The sequence below is a fragment of the Sus scrofa genome, chromosome 6 (assembly GCF_000003025.6).
Source record: "Sus scrofa isolate TJ Tabasco breed Duroc chromosome 6, Sscrofa11.1, whole genome shotgun sequence".
NCBI classification, from domain to species: Eukaryota; Metazoa; Chordata; class Mammalia; order Artiodactyla; family Suidae; genus Sus; species Sus scrofa.
Window position 1 is genome coordinate 64805594 of NC_010448.4, and position 18723 is coordinate 64824316.

At 63.3% G+C, this 18723-nt stretch overlaps 1 protein-coding gene across 1 annotated transcript in view; it reads left to right on the forward strand.

Moving 5' to 3' along the window:
- Positions 1-18723, forward strand: part of PRDM16 (PR/SET domain 16) — a 308400-nt gene that overhangs the window by 101413 nt on the left and 188264 nt on the right.

Sequence of the window (18723 nt, forward strand, 5' to 3'; positions counted from 1 at the left end):
AGCCATCCAAGGAGGGAAGGGGACCCCGTGTGGCTGACAGCCGTTTTCCCGACGGCAGGCCAGGGCCATGAGGGTTGGGGGCACCAGCTCCCCCACCTGCTCCGTGGCCTTAGAGAATTTTCCAAATGGTGCGTGCCGCTGTGTTCTATGCCCAGCAAGGGGCGAACTGGGGTCTGTCTGCTCCCTCACGAGTCCCTACGGTTTGGAAGGCTGTACTTTGTGCCCCCACTGCTCCCTAGAGACGCAGGGTGCACTGTGGCTGGCCCCTTCCCGACCCCCGGGAGACCCCTGGACCCCGGGCAGCCCTTGAGCCTCTCCCCCAGTCCTGTCGGCTTTTGAAACACTGGCCGAGTCGGTGGGGGACAGGTGCGTCCTACATGTCGGGCACCCCGACTCTCCAGCAGGCGGGTGGAGTGTGGTGTGTGGTAGCACACGGCCGGTGGACACCGGGGGACACAGATGCCCCCATCGGGGGGCCAGCTAAAGCCCAGGCTCTCTAGCCAGCTTCGAAAGCATAGGTGGAGGGCTGGTTGACCAGATGGATGAAGGAACAGGGTCCTGGAATTGACCACAGAATGGGGGGGGGCAGTGTGTCCCCTGCTGTCCCCAAGCGGCTGACGTGGCAAGGGTGCCTCTCAAGGTGGGGTCACCTGCAGAACTGGCTGGCCGCGTGGGAAGCAGGGAGTCGGACGCGTGGCCTGCTGGGGCGGGTCACGTGCTCTTGGGAGACACGCAGGGCCCTGGGGCGTGTTTCCAGGTAGGCGGTTTGGGCTGTGCGGTGGCTTTGTGAGGACAGCCAGTCCTGCGCTTCCCGCCGGGCTGTGCCGGAGGAATTTAGGCGCATTTGTATGACGTGCCAGAAAGGCCTGGACTGTTTAGTTAGGGAGGTGGCTTTAGGTGATGGAGGGAGCGCGGTGGTGACCTCCAGGCTCCTTGGCTCCCGTCTGCTCTTACGCGGCCCCTGTTTGCTCAGTTTTTAAAGAAACAGCCCCTATCACCGCGCCCCGCAGGGCCGGGCCTGGTACCGCTGCGGCTGTTATCTGCCCGTGACTGTTGACTTGGCTGTTATTCGTCCCCCGAGGACATTTGGGAACACGCCCCCATGGCACCTCCAGCCTCCGCCGTGGCTCCATCCCGGGGCTGCCACCTGGCCACCGCCTTTCCGGCCAGCACTTGGCGGCATCTGCCCTCTGTCCCATGTCTTCCAGTTGTGTTCCAGACACACAGGCCTTGTCTCTCTGACCGTTTCCTTGGCGAGTTCAGGCCCCCGCCACGGACCCTGGGAGGGTCTCTGGGCTTCGTGTCCTGCTGTCCCGTCCACCACGGTTGGAACAGCCGTTTGTGTCACCATGTGTGTGGTCGTGGTCGAGCACTGAGGGCAAAATCCAGCGGGAAGGAGGGGGAGGAGGAAGCAGGCACCCCGAAAATTCCGGGGGAACCCAATTCTGCCTGACATAGATCCGAGGTGGAGCAGGTGTCTTTCTAGCTCCTTGGACCCCAGCGGCGGAAGTCAAACGGCCTTACTCGTATCCTGAAGCAGACTCTGCTGTATCACTTTCTTTCTGTGCCCTCCCCGAGTGTGACAGCGTCCAGGAGCGTGGCCATGGCTGTCCCTTCCCGGGTAGGCCTGTCCTCGCCGATGCTCTGCCTGCAAACAGGGCCTAAGATTAGGAGCGGGAACCCTGGCTCCAGAGGCCGGATCTGTCTGTGGTTCTGGAGAGTGGAGGGGCCTCGAGGTAACCCGGGTCCCCGGGGAGGCAGCTGGACCATGTCCGGTGCCCCTCATGCCGGCCCTCTCTGCAGTTTGCGTGGCCTCCGGTTACTGACGCAGGCAGCGAATGGCATTTTAGCAAAGATGGCCCCTGGAGGAGGACCCCGGCCGGCTTTGGGCTCCAGGGCGGAAGGGGGCAGGGGTGGCTTCGTGCCCTGGCTGGGCTCTGGAGCGTGCTTGCTCCCCTGGGGCCTGGGGTGGGGTCCAGCGGGAGAGGGGGACCCAGGGGGACACCCTTGCGGGCACAGAACCAGGGTCCCGCGGGGGGGCGGGGCGTCCAAACCGAGGTCACACCGTTATTCTTACGGTCATCTCGCGACACCGCGGAGGTAATTTCCTTCCCACTTGGAGAAGAGAACTCCTCTCCTAGACCATTCCACTGAAATAAAATCGAAAGGTCCGTCTCTTTCTCTTTCTTGGGGTAGGCAAGGCGCGGTTCTGGCGCGGTTCTGGTGACTCGAACCTCTGGCAAAAGGGCTCCTGTCCCCGACTGGGGCAGGTGACCTACCGCCTTTAGGGTCAAGGTGGTAGGAGCATCCTTTTCTCAGGTAGAGTGTGCGTCTGGAACATTCACGGACTCTGCCCCCCACCCTGGGTGCTTTGGGGCCAGGGAGTGATTCCCTGTCGTTTTGGAAGGACGCACACCCGTGTCAGACGTGTCCCCCCCAACCCCGGACCCGGCAGCCGTGTCCCTGGGGACAGATGGAGCATGGGGTGAGCGGAGGCGGTCTGCCCGGGAGGCTGCCCAGCTGCGGCCCCCCTCCACCCAGACCCAGCCTGCCCGCAGCCACCGCTCACCGGCCAGCATAAATCACCCCGTGATTGCATTTCATCGCCCTGGGGTCTGAAAAACAATGATTTTGATCATTTGTTGAGTAAATCATGACATTTATCATCGTGCTGTTTATGTTGCTAATTAAGAGATGGCTGCGAGAGTGACAGCCCAGAGGGAACGGGCTGGGGAGCGGCTCCTGGGAGGCGCCACCTGCCCCCGAGGCAGCGCCCTGAACCCGGGCCTACAGCGGGGGGCCTGCAGGGCTGAGGAGTGCCAATCCCCCCCACTCCATGGGGAGGCGGCAGGCGCAGTTTTTTACCCGCAAGTGCCCAGCTCTGCTTGTTTCTTGGTTGAGCGCCTGTCTCCCCCAGAGGCCAGCTTCTCCGGGGCCGAGAGCGTTGCCCAGCCTGTAACTGGCTCTCAGCATCCTGTGTTTAAGGAGCTGGTGGAACATGTTCACACCAAGCGATGGGGTTTCAGTGATCTGAGAACTTCCTCGAGTGGGTCACCTCATCCCCTTGGCTTTGGTTCCTGAATATGAATGTACTTGTTTGTTTGCTCAGTCAACAAACGGCTGCGTCTGGCCCAGGGCCTGTGGGAAGCTCCAGGGTCACAGGGGAGGTGGCCCCTCTGGCTGCCCGTCTCTCCAGCGCTGCTGTCCCATGGCCCCCACCCCAGCTCCTCGAGGTCCCCGGGCCCCGCCTTTGGCCAGGCCAGGCCTGCGGGCCACCCCCTGGGCCACAGGCGGCCGGAACATCGGGGGCGGGCACGTTCCAGGCAGAAGCTACTCCCCAGGCTGCACACATAGATTTGGAGGCATTTCTGTAACTGGAAGACTGAGTGACTCCGCCTGGCCTTGGAGAACGTACACCCTGTTCGCGCTGGTCCCTCCATGTGTTTTAGCCACATGATGTTTGCCTTGCTGAGGCGGGGGCCTAGCATCCTCATCACGGGACGGCTATTTCTGATCCTCCCACGGAAGATGATGAAGTTCAGTGGGGAGTCTGTTTCCTGGGGTGTCGGGGTGTCAGCACAGGGGGAGCTTGGCCTCTAACTTCCCCAGAGCCTCTGTGACACACACGTCAGATCACAGCCGAGACTCTCCAAGGACCCAGAAAGTGTTCCCAGGTCCAAGGGCTGAGGCCAGTTCCGCACGATGGGGGAGGGGCAGATTCGGCCCGGAGCTCCCCGGGGGCGGGGGTGCTGGTCCAGCTCCCTCCCGCCCTGGCCAGGAGTCACACGGAAGCCCCATGCTGCAACCACATGGCCCGGATCGCAGCCTCCCTCTCAGCCTGGGATCCCGGTCTCCAAGGGGACAGGCTGCCCATCTTTCTTCTCCTGCGTCTGCTCCCTCACACCCCTGCCTAAAGGACCCTGTCCTTTTTCTGCTGAATGTGCCCACACCCGGAGGTCAGCAGGGATTCACGAGCACCCGCAAGGCTCCAGGCCCCCAAGGCCGTCAAGGCCTGAGCTTGGGCAGCGGTGACTCCTGTTATAACCAAGTACCTGCTCCCGCCTGGACCATTTCCCAAGGCTCGTGGGAATGGACTTCAGTCCCCAGTCCCTGTCGCGTGACGACCAGACGAGGCACCCTTGTCCACCTGGAGACAGCACATGCTTACCTGTCACCATAAACAATCTGGATGCACCCGGTGGCCCCAGAAGCATGAGCTTCCCAGCCCCCACCCCTGCCCCCTGCATCAACCTCCCGGCACTGTGGGCTCTGCTCCGGCCCCGATGGGGAGAAGGTAACCAGTACCCCCATAGCCAGCCTGGCCACTCCCGGCCTTCGGGAGGAACACTCGTCCTGCAGGGGAGACACCAGCAATGGCCAGTCACTGGTCTGGACCCACGGGCGTTTCTTTCGCCAGCAACCCCTGTGGCAACACAGCTCACGCTCAGCCCCCAGGCACCTATCTGTGCCCCTGAACTGCCAATAGCCACGGGATCCTGGACCCTTTCAACCCAGCCGGCCCTGTGGATGGACCCCTGGCCTCAGGAGGGGCTCAGGACCCCCACCCCAGCGCTGCAGGTGACTCTGAGAGTACGGTCCCCCAGCCTGGGACGGGATGTAAGCCCTGACCCTGGGCAGTGTCTGCCGAGTTTGCAGAGGAAGCAGTGACAGCTGGTACCCGAAGGTGCTACCCGGGCATCCGATACCTGAGAGCAGAGGTCTGCCTCCGAAGGTCTTGCCCGGGAGTCACCCGGAGAGTCAGAAATACAGGTGCCTGGACCCCAGACCTGCAGACGCCAGGCTTTGGCCAGAGGGGGGGACCAGCCATGCCTGTGTGCCTAGGACCGTCCCGGTTTTGAGCCCAAAGTCCCCACAGTCCTCCCTGCGCGCTAGATTAGGATGTCCTGCGGGGTCCGGACAGCCGGTCCAGAGAGACCCCAGCATCCGTGCCGGGGCCCCTGGCGGGAGGAGGGCAGCCGGGAGCCTGACGGCGCAGAGGCTCCCAGGAGGACGGCCGCCCTTTCCTGGCGCTCACTCCGCCATGGGGCCCCGAGTGGGGGCCGATTTGGGCCTAGATTGCTGGGGGCATTCAGCTACTCGGCCGACAGACAAGGCTACTGCAGAGATCAGCTGTCCCAGAGCCCCCCGGGCAGCCCGCGCCGGTGGCCGTGCTCCAACCCACAGGCACCTGCTTCCCACGCGTGCTCTCCCACGCACGGCCCATGTGGGGACCACGCCCCGGCCTCCTCCCTGCATCCTTCGCCCCAAAGCCGGCACTGGGCGTGTTCTCCAGGCACGGGGTGTGGGGGGGGGCACACCTTGGTCCTTCTGATTTGGCTCTTAGACCGTATCCTGTGTTTACTCTTGGAATCCCAGCCGTGGGGAGTGCACTGTGGCTGGGGGCGGGCGGGCTGGTCTCAGCTTCAGAGTCCGGATCCAGGACCACCTGCTGGTCTGATGGCCTTGCTGTTGGGGCTCCGTATTCTTAGCCCCAAACACTGCCTGCCCTTTCTCTCAGTGGCACCAGGACATGCTCTGGAGCCTTCCCGGCATCTTCTGGCTCCCCAGGGACCAGGAGCACAGCAGAGTCGCTCTCAGCTTTGCCCTCCTCTGCCCGGACGGCTAATTCATGCCTGGCGTTGGTTTCCATCTGCCTTGTCTGGAGTTTTATTTTAGGCCTAGAAACATCGCGGGGCTTCTGCCCCCCCACCCCCACCCCCTTCCCGCAATGGTTTTCTGAATGCATTTAGGGGGCGCAGCATGTATTCAGAAAGACTCCAGAGTCCTGAGTTGCGCTCAGGGAGTGTTCACACCTGTGCAAACAGCACCCAGGTGAGGGCAGGTCTGGGGGGCCTCTTCGCGGGCCGGCAGCCAGGGACTGGGGTTCGAGGTGAGGCAGCCCGGGTGTGCCTGCGCAGAGGGGCTGGGACTCCGAGAGCCACGCGGGCCCCTGTCCCCAGGAACTGCTCGCGGCCCAGGTCCCCCGCCATCCCTCCCAGGCACCGTGACATAAAAACGTCCGGACGTTTTTAGCCCCAGCAGGCCGTGAAATCCTGCACTATCTTAGGCCCAGCTCTGAGGCGCGGGTGTATAAGGAATTTTCGGAAAAAGGAGAGAGGATGACTAAGAATACCTCCTGGGCAGTCTTGCTTCCTTAAGGGGTAATAACTCAGCCGCAGTCCACCAGAGGGTACTTTCTTTAAATAGAGCCTTCTGATTCACAAGCGAAAAAGGAAATAAATATTTTCTTTTCATATTCAAGAGACGTCCATGAATACCAATGTCTTAAATGGTATTTCACCATCCACATCTCACACACACCCGGTCGCACACTCACAGACAGACACACGCTGACGCCGACATGCACACCCACTCACTCATGCAGACACACACGGGCACACGCACTCACACCCACGTGCTCACACTCACACAGACACTGACACATAGACACATGCTGACACCGACACACACACCCACACCCACTCATGCAGACACGGACACATGCGCTCACACCTGTGTGCTCACACTCAGACACTGACACACAGATACATAGACACACGCTGACACCAACACGCACACCCACTCACACTCTTGCAGACACGGACACACGCACTCACACTCAGACACTGACACACAGATACATAGACACACTGACACCGACACACACACCCACTCACACTCATGTGGACACACACGGGCACACGCACTCACACCCACGTGCTCACACTCACACAGATACTGACACACGGATACAGACACATGCTGACACCAACACGCACACCCACTCACACTCTTGCAGACACGGACACATGCACTCACACTCAGACACTGACACACAGATACAGACACATGCTGACACCGACACGCACACCCACTCACACTCATGCAGACAGACACACACCAACATAGGCAAGCACACTCACACTCACAGACACACACTCACACCAGGAACAATGGCCTGCCCTTGCCGTGGGAAGGCTGCTTGTGAACCAGAGAGGTGGACACAGCTCCAGGGCTGTCAGAAGGTGGTGGGCAGGAGGGAGGATGGGCGGATGGCTCCCCCGGGGTGGAAGCTCGGCCTCCGGTGGTCCGGGGCTCAGCCCCCTGCTGCTCCCAGGAGGCCGCGGGAATGGGCGCGCTGGTCTCTCCCCCCACCCCCCGCCCTTCTCCTGAAGGGGAACGGGGACCACACAGCAAGGGACCATAACAAAAGCCCCCAAGTCCCTGTGCTGGCAGGACTGGCGAGGCCGGCAGGTGGGCCTGGTCACTGTTCTGTGCCCCAGGAGCCAGGACCAGAGGGAAGGCCTGGCATTCATTAAGCACCTGCTGTGTGCACACGTCGGCCATGCAAGGTGCTTTCTGCTCTGTGGCCTTCTTTCTCTCTGAAAGCAGACCCCCAATCCCAGGTACCCCGCTGTTTACCATGTGGGACTCTCCTGACCCCAGAGGGAACGGCCAGACTCGCTGGAGTCAGGACTCTGTGACGGCCGCAGGGGCCTGGCCGGGGGCGGGGGAGACGTGTTCAGGCAGAAACCGCGAGGTCCCCATCCCAGGCGGTCTGCCCATAAGGTGCCAAGTCCAGACCCCTCCAAATCCAAAAGGGATCTTTTCCCCCAGCTCACCTCAGGCTGGGGTCTCAGGGAGCTGTGCTCGTGCCCAGCCCCCCAGGCACGTTCAAAATGCAGAGTCGGGGCCTCAGCCTTACCTAGTGGATTGGAATTCCTGTGCGGGGTCCCCAGGAACCTGCATTCTAATTAGCAGGGGAACGGGGCAGTGGGAGATCTCCATTCCTGAGTGGAAGGGGCTTACCTGGGATTTCTCTGCCTCCGCCCGTGCCCCCCCCCCCCCACTGCAGGAGCCCAGAGAGACATCTCCCTGCAGGTGTGGTGACAGGTAGCAGCAGAGTCCTTGACCACAGACCTTGTCGGACTCAGGGGTGGGAGTGGGGGCAACTGAGCAGCTGTCCCATGGGGGAGGGGAGCCGGGGTGCCAGGAACAGCCTGGCCACCCTGCTGTCGGCCAGGTGGAGTTCTGGGCAGCAGGTGAGGCTGTGGAAAGGGCTCTGTCAGGATCCCACCTCCACCCCATATAGCTGGCCGTCGGCACTGCTGTCCGCGGGCGGGCAGCCCCGGGAGACTGGCCAGCGACGTGACCCCTTGCCGAGGGCACGGCAGGGAGTGTCAGGGTTAGGGGAGGGTCCCAGGTACCGACTGTCTGTGTCAGGCCTGGAAATTCCTCCCCCTCCTGGAGCAGGTGGGAGCTCCCAGCCTAGAGGGAGGGGCTCCAGCAGGGTGGCACTGTGGGCTGGCACAGGGGTAAGGGGCCAGACTTGGGGCCCCCAGGCAGCACCCTCCCACCCAACGCTTCCCCCTGACGTTCACGCAGCCAAGGCGTGCTGAGAACAGGCACCGGGCCAGCCCATTGCCCCACGCACCCCCAGCAATGAGAGTGGCCCCCAGCCCAGGGGGGCACGCTGCCCCCACCGTGCTGTCCTATGGATGATGGTCCAGCCCTCAGCCTCTCTGGGGGACACCAGTGAGGACCAGAGTGACACAGGCATAAAGTGGCCTCCTCCTCTGTCCCCACAGCACCCTCCTGGTGAGGGTGGCTCTCAGGGCTGTGCCCGACCTGCTCTGGGGCTGACCCACCTTCCCCAGGGAGGATGTAAGGGGTGGGACCCGCCGCTGAGACTGAGCACCCGCAGGGCCGCGCGCTTATGTGGAAAGATTCTTTCCAGTACTTTCCCAGCAGTGGCCTCGCGGAGGGCAGAGCGGGCGGGCAGCTACCGGCAGGGCGGGTCCCTGGGATCCCAGTATGGCTTTGGCCGGCCCGTCGTCCACCCCCTCCGTGGCCTCCCTCCCTGCTGGGTCAGCCGAGAGTCCCCGTTGTTGCAGCCATAAAAGGTCTCCCTGGGTCATGGGACAAGGGCGTGGACCTCCCAGCAGCCCTGCTTATCAGAGCTTCTCTCGAGCAGGGCATTTTTGTGGGCTGGTCACCCCCGGGTCAGGAATGTGCTCTCGGCGTGTCACAGGCCACCTTGGCCTCCGCCAAAAACCTGGGTGATGCAGCCGCTTGCCGTCCATCGAGGGGCAGCAGCCGCTGGAGGGTCCACCTGCAGGCCACCCTCTCCCGCTCCGCTCAGGGCTGGCATGGGGCTACCTCCGCTCTTGAGGGTCCCGTCCGCTGAGCACAGAGATGCGGCTGGGTTTGCTCTGCTCTCAAGGCCAGGTCAGCCCAGGACGGCCTCCGTCTGGGTGAGAGGTCAGCCTGGGCACACAGCAGGTGGCCCCTTGGGCACGGCTGGAGCCAGCGTCCTAGAGCACCGTGGACCTCACCCCACCTTCACGTTGTGTAGGGCCTCGTGCATAAAGTGGCCTAGCGGTGACGTTTTAGTGGATGGGCAGGCTGCATGTTGGGGTATGTCTTCCCCTCTGGATCGGCAGATGCTGAGACAAGGACGGCCCTGTGGTCACAGGAGCCCCATGCCAGTCCCTCTGGCCTGCACCCGTCCGCCTGTGCCACGCACCCCTGTTTCCAGGGAGTTGGCTTGAAGAGAAGTGCCAGCCTCCACTGCCGCTCCCGGGGCAGGTGTGGGGCCCTGCCGGGCGGCCCTTCTGTCCCAGCTGCACCCTCCGTGGGGCCAGCAGGGATGGCCCGGGATCAGCAGCCCCGTGTCCGGCCGCAGAGTCCGCGTCGTCTGCTTTCAGTCTGCACTCCTGCCTCCTGGGCTAAAGCCCGGTTTAATCGCACATCCCATTGTGTCATCCATGTTCAGTCCTGTTCAAAAATACCTCCATCCACTCCTTTCCCATTTAGATCTTTCTGAAGTCCATTCCGGCTCATCAGCACAGTCATTTCGGGAGCAGAGCTAAGATTTCTGCCATTTAGGCCCGCGGCATTGTCTGTCCCTGCGGCTGCTGAGATAAACCCTCATCCAGAACAAAGTCGCAATGACCTTTTACAAGTAGAAGCAGCGCTGTTTCCCTCCAGACTCATTTATCAGCTTTCCTTTCAGCCCGGCACTCAGCGAGGCCACGCGCTGCCAAGAGTGGGGGTGGAGGGGATTAGGACGCCTGGCTGGTCCCCGCTCCGTGGTACCTCCGGGTCTGTGTCTACGGGCATGGGGGCCGTACATGGCCCCGGGGAGGAGGGGTCGCCCAGAGACAGAGACAGGTGTGCGCCAAAGAGGGTGGAGCCTACAGGTGGCCGAGCCCCTCCCCTGGCCTTCAGGCCACAGCAGAACCTTGAGGACAAGGTGTGAGTCAGGCTGGACAGGCGGGAAAATAGGGATGATGAAGTGGCTGCAGCCCTGAACCCTGGGACAGCAGCGCCCACCTGCACCTCCTGGCCCCGGGCTCCCTGGGCCCAAAGCTGGCCGTGGAGGCCACTGAGCTCCAGAACCGCACCAGACTCCTGGGAGCTGGGTAGCCCCCTCTCGGTCAGCCGCTTCGTGTACACGCTGCAGAGTGTGTGTGTGTGTGTGTGTGTGTGTGTGTGTGTGTGTGTGTGTGTGTATGTCCTGGTGCCAGCAGGTGCTGGCAGGGGAGGCCACTCCCAGGCCGGACCTCGCTCGAGTCAGCACAAGGACTGCTTCGGAGCTGAGGACCTTCCCAAGAGGGCGTTTGTAGGAGGTGCCCTGGCTCCTGGTGCTCGGGTAACACTGGAGCAGCCTGTGGAGGGGCCTCAATGAGCCTCACGTGTGTGTGGAGCCACAAGGCTGAGCAGCTGGTATGGCCCCAGCCCAGGGGTGCCCCCTTCTTTCTTGGGTGCAGTTGTGGGTGCTGGCCCAGGGGTGACTCCTGTGGTGCAAAGCCTCTTCCCCCCCCACCCCCCGCTCTGGGCTGCCACACACCTGGGCCCTGTGGGCAGGGATGGCGGCAGCAACGGCAGCAGGAGACTCTGGAGGGCGGCAGTGAGTGACCAGAGGGCAGTCATGGCCCCGAAGAGGGTGCTGCCAGAAAAGGCTCTGGGACATCATGGGGTGGGGAGGCGCTGGGGCCCGCACGCAGGGTCCGCACGCAGGGCAGCAGGGCTCAGGTCCTGACCCAAGAAGGGGTGTGGCTGGAGGACGCCCCCTGCTGTCCATGGCTACCCTCAACATCCACCCAGAGCTGTCCTCCTGGGGTGACCGGGGTGGACCCTGCTTCAAGTCTGAGCCCCCGAAGGTGACAGGTGCCCTCGGGCATCCGGTGCTGCAGCCCATCTCCTGCCTTCCCCCCGCCCCCGTTCCTCCAAGGGACGGCTGGGCTTGAGCCCCAGCGGATAGGTCCTGGGGTATCAGGCTGCCCCCAGGTTAGAGATGGAGCCCCTCGAGTTTATCCCTCCACGGGGGCAGGGGGCTCGCCCCCGTCTTTCCAGCAGGGACTCCTCGGCGACAAAGCCTAGCACACAGTGTGGTGTCCCCGATGGGGCTGGTGTCCAGGGACAGGGAGCTAGTCGGCCCTTCACTGCACCTGAGCTGGGGCCTTGGGCAGACGGGGGGCCTGGCTGCCCTGCAGGTGCCCTGGAGGTGGCTGGAGTCTCCGAGGACCTGCTGACCCCACTGTAGGGGGCTGTCTCTTAGACTCAAACTGTGTTAAGAAGAGACCTCGAGGTAGCCAGCAGGTTCTGAAGAACCAGCTTGGCCTCCCTGGCAGTGTGCCCGGCTCCCCCCAAAAAGCAGCCGGCACCGGGGTGAGCAGCCCCGGAAGGAAAACCCCCCAAGGAGATGGCCACTCAGAGGCTCCACTTCCACAGCCTTTTACTAGAGCCAAATATTCTACTGGAAGATGTGCCTGCAGCCTTTTGGTATAGACTTCAGTCCTGACCAAGTGACAGATGGGAGAGCACGAGTGACCAATGAGGGCGGGGAGGTGGGCAGGAGAGGAGGAGGAAGGAGGAGAGAGAGGAAGAGGAGGGGAAGGAGGAGGAGGAGGAGGGAGGAGGAGGAGAAGAAGGAGGAGGAAGAGGAGGAAAGGGAAGAGGAGGAGGAAGAGGAGGAGGAGGGGGAGGAAGAGGAGGGAGGAGGGGGAGGAGAAGAAGGAGGCGGAAGAGGAGGAGGAGGAGGAGGAGGGAGGAGGAGGGAGGAGGGGGAGGAAGAGGAGGGAGGAGGGGGAGGAGAAGAAGGAGGCGAAAGAGGAGGAGGAGGAAGAGGAGGAGGAGGAGGAGGGAGGAGGAGGGAGGAGGGGGAGGAAGAGGAGGGAGGAGGGGGAGGAGAAGAAGGAGGCAGAAGAGGAGGAGGAGGAAGAGGAGGAGGAAGGAGGAGGAGGAGGGAGGAGGAGGAGGAAGAGGAGGGAGGAGGGGGAGGAGAAGAAGGAGGCGGAAGAGGAGGAGGAGGAAGAGGAGGAGGAAGGAGGAGGAGGAGGGAGGAGGAGGAGGGAGGAGGAGGAGGAAGAGGAGGAGGGGAGGAAGAGGAGGAGGAGGAGGGAGGAGGAGGGAGGAGGGGGAGGAAGAGGAGGAGAGGGAAGAGGAGGAGGAGGGAGGAGGGGGAGGAGGAGGAAGAGGAGGAGGAAGAGGAGGGAGAGAAGGAGGAGGAGGAAGAGAAGGAGGAGGGAGGAGGGGGAGAAGAAGGAGGCGGAAGAAGAGGAGGAGGAAGAGAAGGAGGAGGGAGGAGGGGGAGAAGAAGGAGGCGGAAGAAGAGGAGGAGGAAGAGGAGGAGGAGGGAGAGAGGAGGGGGAGGAGGAAGAGGCGGCAGCGGAGGGCAGAATGGGCCTGAGCGGGGATGGGGTAGGGAGCAGCACAGGGAGCAGGAGCCTCGCTGCCTTCGTCCGAGGATGGAGACAGAAAAGGGGTCTGTCTTGCGTTTTGCTAAAAGCCTTCAAAGGCCACGGGGGTTATCGCGGGGCTGCCATGCCAAAGAAGTGCTTCTCACGCCTGGAAAGGCGGCATTGCCGTGGGCATGATCCGAAGCCCGTCCAGGGCTGGAGGACACGCGGGCCAGGGCTGAGGAGCGGGTCCCCAGCCTGCAAGGAAGCCGCTCACGTGCAGGAGGCCATCTGAGCACCGCCATCCAGCTAAGCTCCCAGCACCTCCGGCTGCTCCCCTGAGCGTGCTGGAGCCCTCGGGCACCTGTCCCTGATGAGGTCTGGCGCGCTGGACTCGGGTGGTCACCGGGGCTGCTGGGTCAGCCTTGAGGACGTAAGATGGCCACTCAGAATGGCAGGCCCTCGAAGGGCCTCACGGGACCGCAGGTGGTGGAGGCTGGTTTTCTGGTGGCTCCCTGGCAGGCCCGGCTCCCTGACCTCAACCGAGCGTGCCTCACTCGGACAGACACATGGTCCCAAACAAAATGAGCCCAATTCCAACCAGGCCCCGACTGGAGAGGCTCCTGCTGGAGCCCGGGGCCATGTAAGCCCAGGATGACGCCAGAATCCTGACTGTCGAGGGCCTGACTTGGACTGACTTCCTTGTTTAATCCTCCCTGAAGTCTGAAATATGTTAAAGACGGGGTCACCCCGCAATGCGGCCGGTCGTGCCTGCCCTGGACACGGGGCTCCTTCCCAGTCCCAGCCCGTGCCATCCTCACGCCGTTCCCAGCACCGGGCAGGCCGTCCACGCCGGGATCGGCCCGAGGAGGCAGATTCTGCAGCTGGACTGACTGGGGCGGGGGTTGGGGGGAATGGCCTGGACGGCCAGCGCCTCCCGCTGGCTCGGCCTCCGCCCCTTCATGAATCCCTTCCCGACCCACCTTGGCTGATGCCCTGCAGGCCTGGGGACGAGCGGGGAGCAGGGATCCAGCGCCTGTGGGTTCCCGTCACGTTCACGGCAGTCGCACGTCCACAAGGCAGGGACCCCCGCCCTCCACAGTGAGGGCCCACTTCCCTCTGGGCACCAATGTCCTGGGCCACTCTCTTTGCCATCCCAGTGCCCTGTGCCTCTGGGGCAAAGGGTGGAGGTCAAGAGAGCCTTCCAGCTGCCCCTGCCTCAGAGAGGGAGCACACTTCCCTGGGGTGGCCACCCCGGCTCCAGGCCATCTGCCTGGTCCTCGGAGGCAGAGGCCGAGCCACTGCCTCTCGGGGTGCAGCTTTCTGAACCTGGCCGCCTGCCAGGGGCCAGGCTTTGCCGCTCCAGCAGCCCACGTTGATCTCAGGGTCCCAGCCCCGGGAGGTGGCTCCCCTGGAGGTGTTGTCCCCCCGCCACGTCGCCTCCTGGAGGACTCTCGTCGGTTCCGTTTTACAGAAGGGAGACCACATCGTGGCCAGGTTGGCTGGTGGTGCTGGTGGACAGCTGCCCCCTCGGATGTCAGACTCCCGCACTCCCATCCTGGGCTGGTTCACGTCACCTGTGTCTAGTAAAGGGGTGTGTCCCTCATACTGGGAGACGGTGAGAGGCTCAGGGGGACTCAGGGAGACGCTGGGAGGTGCTACCAAGGCTGCCCTGATGGTTCTTGGTGCCGAGGGAGCCGGGACTCAGCTCCTTCTTCATAAGGTGCCTTCAGCGTCCTGGGAGACCCATCTCCTGCACTGGCCTTGAGGGCGACGTCATGCCCATTGCTGCAGGGAAGGCAAGGTGTGGAATGGCCACAGCCAGCCTTTCTTGGTTCATCTTAAGCCTCGGGTCTGTTCCTGAGGTTTCCTAAGAGGCGACGTGCAGGTTCCTAAGATGTTGGTGGCCCAGAGGTAGGGGCCGTGGACACAGACCCAAGCAGCGCCCCCCTCTCTGGGCCCCAGTTTCTCCACCTGTCAAGGCAGAATGCAAGAGCCTTGTCCTGAAGGCACCCGTCCTTTGAATACTTTGATCTTTGAGGTGGGGCGTGAAGCCCTGGGGAGGGTTTTCTTTGCTGGATCCGGGGGTGGAGGTGATGCCTACTTTTTCATGGGAGGCGCCTCCACCCACAGCCCGGCGGTTAGAATGTGCACAGAGCAGTTTCGCTCCGTCCACTGGGGCCTGACAGCGGGTCTTCTCATGCAGCTGCCTCCCCCGAGGACACGCACGTCCTTCCGGTCGTCTCCTCGGACACAAGGGCTGCGTGAGCCGGGCGGCCTGAGCCCGCGGACCCATTCCCGCCAGAGTCTGCTCCCTTTGCAAGTCTGTAAGGCCAGCCCCTCCTGTGGGTGGGGGGTCAGCTTCGGACCCATGGGCGGCTCGTGATGGAGCCCTTGGCCGAGGTCCCTCCTCGAGCAGCTCTGCTCCCGGGCAGGCCTCTCGTCTGAGCGTCAACCGGCCTTGAGCCCTGGGGCAGATGGAAGCACACCGCCCCACTGGCCTCCATCCTGCGGGCGAGGGAACCGCATCCTGGACGTTTCGCAGAGGAGGGGCCTTTGGGCGTAATGGCCACGCCCGCACCGCTTCCTCTGCTGCTGGCTCAGCAGTGATGCGGTCTTTAGACTTAAGGCCGTGACTGCCCCCGTGGGCCTGGTGGGTCCCTCCTCCCGGCAGTTTCCGAACGGGCCCAGCGAGGGAGGAAATGGGCGAAACGGACCCGAAGTGTCAGAACAGAGCGCACGTGACATGTCAGGAGGTGGCTGCCTCCGTGACCTGCGCCGCAAAGTGCCCGCAGGGACAGGGTGGCTGCAGCCAGCTGGCACTCTCAGCCTGGAGGCTGGGGGTCCCGGGTCCCAGGGTCCCCAGGGCTGCCTGCCCTCTGCAGCCTCAGGGAGGAGGGGTCCCTGGCTTCTCTCCGGACCAGGGGGCTGCCTGAGTGTCCCCAGAGATCCCTGCTTTGGCTTTCACCGCACCCTCCCTGTCTGCAGGAACGCATCCCTTTCTGCAAGGACCCCCGTCACCCTGCTGAGGGCCCCGCCTGCCCCAGGGTGGCCTCGTCTTGGCCGACGCATCTACAGGGGTGCTCTTTGCCTCTCTGGTCACATTAAGACGTGCAGGGGTTCAGACTCTGACCCATGACCTGGGGGACATAATGCAACCTAAAGGGACCCTCAGACATCAGCTTCCTGACCTGAGTCATTCCCAGGTGCCCCACGTGACAGGAGCCAGTGCTGGCAAGTCAGGTGCCGGGGTCCCTGCCGGAATGGTGCCCAAGACCTCCTGGCCCCGTGTCCTCACGGGACAGACACCAAGAGAAACGGTGTCTGGACTGGGAGCGTGAGGGGACGGGACCCGGGAGGGGGTTAAGAAATGGGACCTGGCTGAAGACCCAAGTCAGAGCGGGAACTGTGCAGAGCCAGCGTGCTTAGCCAGCTCCAGCATCGGCTTGAAGGTACGACGCGTGACATAAACATTGGGGTTGGACTGGCCACTCTCGGACCCCCGCTTTGTTTGTGTGGGTGTCAATTAACGTGTGTGTGAGTGCGTGAATTGCACGTGCATGTGTGTGGGTGTGTGGATTGCGCGTGCGTGTGAGCGTGTGTGAGTGAGCGCCTGGGCTCCGAGAGCCTGCGATGGAGGCCCCAGGGCACGTGGATCCCGCTGCTGCCTTTCAAGGCTTTCTCCTCCAGCAGGAGAGCTTGGCTGGGGGTGGAGGAGGAGGCAGGGACACCTCTGAGTGGCACTGTCTTCGGGCCCACGCCGCCCATGACACCGCCCAGGATGCCGAGGCCACTGCGGGAGCATCTGAAGACCCGGCCGCACCCCGGCGGGGTTGGCGGGGGTGGGGATGCTGGCCACCTGCTCTGCCCGGGGTTCGGTCTGCGAGGCCATGGCCGGCTCTGCGAGGAGCGGTGTCCGCCTTCCCGCGGCCTGCGCCCCGGTCGGCCGGGCGGCCCCGCGCTGTGCCCCGAAGTCCAGTTCAAAAGAAATGGTTAAAACCAGGCGGCCGGCAGAAGGCGGGGGTGGGACGGAGGCCCAGCGTTCGGCTAATTGGAGAGGACCAGCCTCTGCGCCCCAGACAAGGGGGAGCTGGGAAGGCCCGGCCGGATGTCATCGAATGAGTTGAAGTCAGAAGCCCCCTGCATGCGGGAAAGCAGGAGACGGGAAAGAAGGCCCAGGTAGAATGTGGCCCAAATGAGGCCCCAGGAAAGGCTCGGCTCCCTTTCCTGCCGAAAGAGAAGCCCAGCTGACTTGTGTGCGGCGGGGGCGGGGGTGCTCTCGGAGGATCTGCTTACCTGCAGCGGGTGGTGATGGGGGGACGGGCAAAAGGGGCCTTGGAAACCATCCCCAGGGCCAGCCGAGGGGCGACGGGGGAACAGTCACCAAGGCAGTCATCAAGGGCTCCGGGGACCGTGGGCTGAGGCCCCCACCCCGCCCAGGGCGCCTGGCCCAGTGGTTGCTCAGGTCAGGCGGTTTTTCCATCTCCACCTAAAATGCGGCCAATTGTGTGTGCGAGAAATATATCTTCAGAGTTGAGTTGGAGAAGAAGAATATCGTTGGAAGGAGCAGGGAAGCCATGCTCCTGCTCATGCACATGGACCAGCCAGCAACCTGACCGGCTGAAAATAAAGGGGAGGGGAAGGACCCACAAGTTATGTGAAAATTAAATACCTGAGGCGCTCTGCTCAGTAAATATTTGTTGAATCCGCACATTAATTAACTTTCCAGATGAAATTTTCCTAATCCATTTTTAAAAGAGAATAAGGATTAGGAATGGAGGCGGCTCTGATGCTGAGGCCGGCCTGGTGGCGATGAAAGGAACGGTGAGTGTGAGGTGTGGGGGTTGCCCCCCCCGGGGGGGGGGAGCTGAGGCTGGGCGTCCCAGGCTGGTCCGGCCCCCGGTAATGGCCCGTCCGCTTGCTAGACAGAGCCTCCGCGGCCAGGTCGCCCCGCCGAGCGTGGGCCGCCTTGCCGGCGACTGGCCGGACTCTCCGCATTCCGCACAGTGAACCCTTGGTGGGGCTCTGAAGGCCTGGGGACGCCAGGGCCTGACCCCAGGCTGCAGGAGTCTTTGGAGAGTAGCCTCGAGGCGCCTGCCCTCCTCCCCGTCGGGTCCGGCTCGGCCCTGACCCGCAGCCCAGTGATGCTCACTTTCCCCAGAGCTTCAGGGACAGTTTACAGCGCCCACCTCGTTCTCCTTAGTGGTGGCACCGCCGTTCCACTTTTCTCAGCAAGGGGCCTTGTCGGGGTTACAGAGCTGGTGATGGAGGCTCTCGAGAGCCCACTGAGCCCCGCAGACCTGGGCCCGGTCACACCCTGTCCCGTGTGGAGCCCGCAGGTCTGTCCTGCCAACGCAAGGGTCCCAGGGCGTCGGCGCCGGCCAGCGGGTGCCTGGGAGGGGAGTGGGCTGTCAGTGCCGTGGCTTCAGTTTGGGTGACACCGGGAGGACGGCTGTGCCACTGCTCAGCGGGAGTGGAGGGGGCAGGCCTGCTGGTGCCCCTGCAATAGCGAAGCCCATGCAGGTGGCCTCAAGGGGCCGAGCCTCACACTCCTGGTTCTGGAACCATCATGAGCTCCTCAGTGTCATTATGGTGCAGGCACGTTTGATGGTCTGATTTTCTCTGGGTGCTGGAGAGAGAGCACAGGCATGCTGGCCTCCTGGGCTGAGCGGGGCTGCTTCCAGGAGAGGCCGCTGGGTGGGGGCGAATCTGCGTCCTTGGGGGGTGAGCCAGCACCCAGTTATTCTCAGTGAGGCACCGGGGGTCCCGTGTGTGCCTGGCATTGGTGGGGTGGGGGGCTCAGCGGGGCAGCCCAGCGGCTCATCTCAGGGCTGGCAGCGCCTCAGGGCCTGCGGGGCGGAGACCTGGCTGCCGTCTGGAGTGGCAGGTGTGGGCTGCTTTTCCCGTGACCACCACCTGTGTCCCGAGCGGCAGGGAGGAGAGGCGGACATCGCTGGACACGGGGTCCCAGGGCCCGAGGAGAGCAACAGGCCTCTGCTAGGCTCTGCGGCCGCAACGGTGTTTCTGTGAGTGAGTTTGA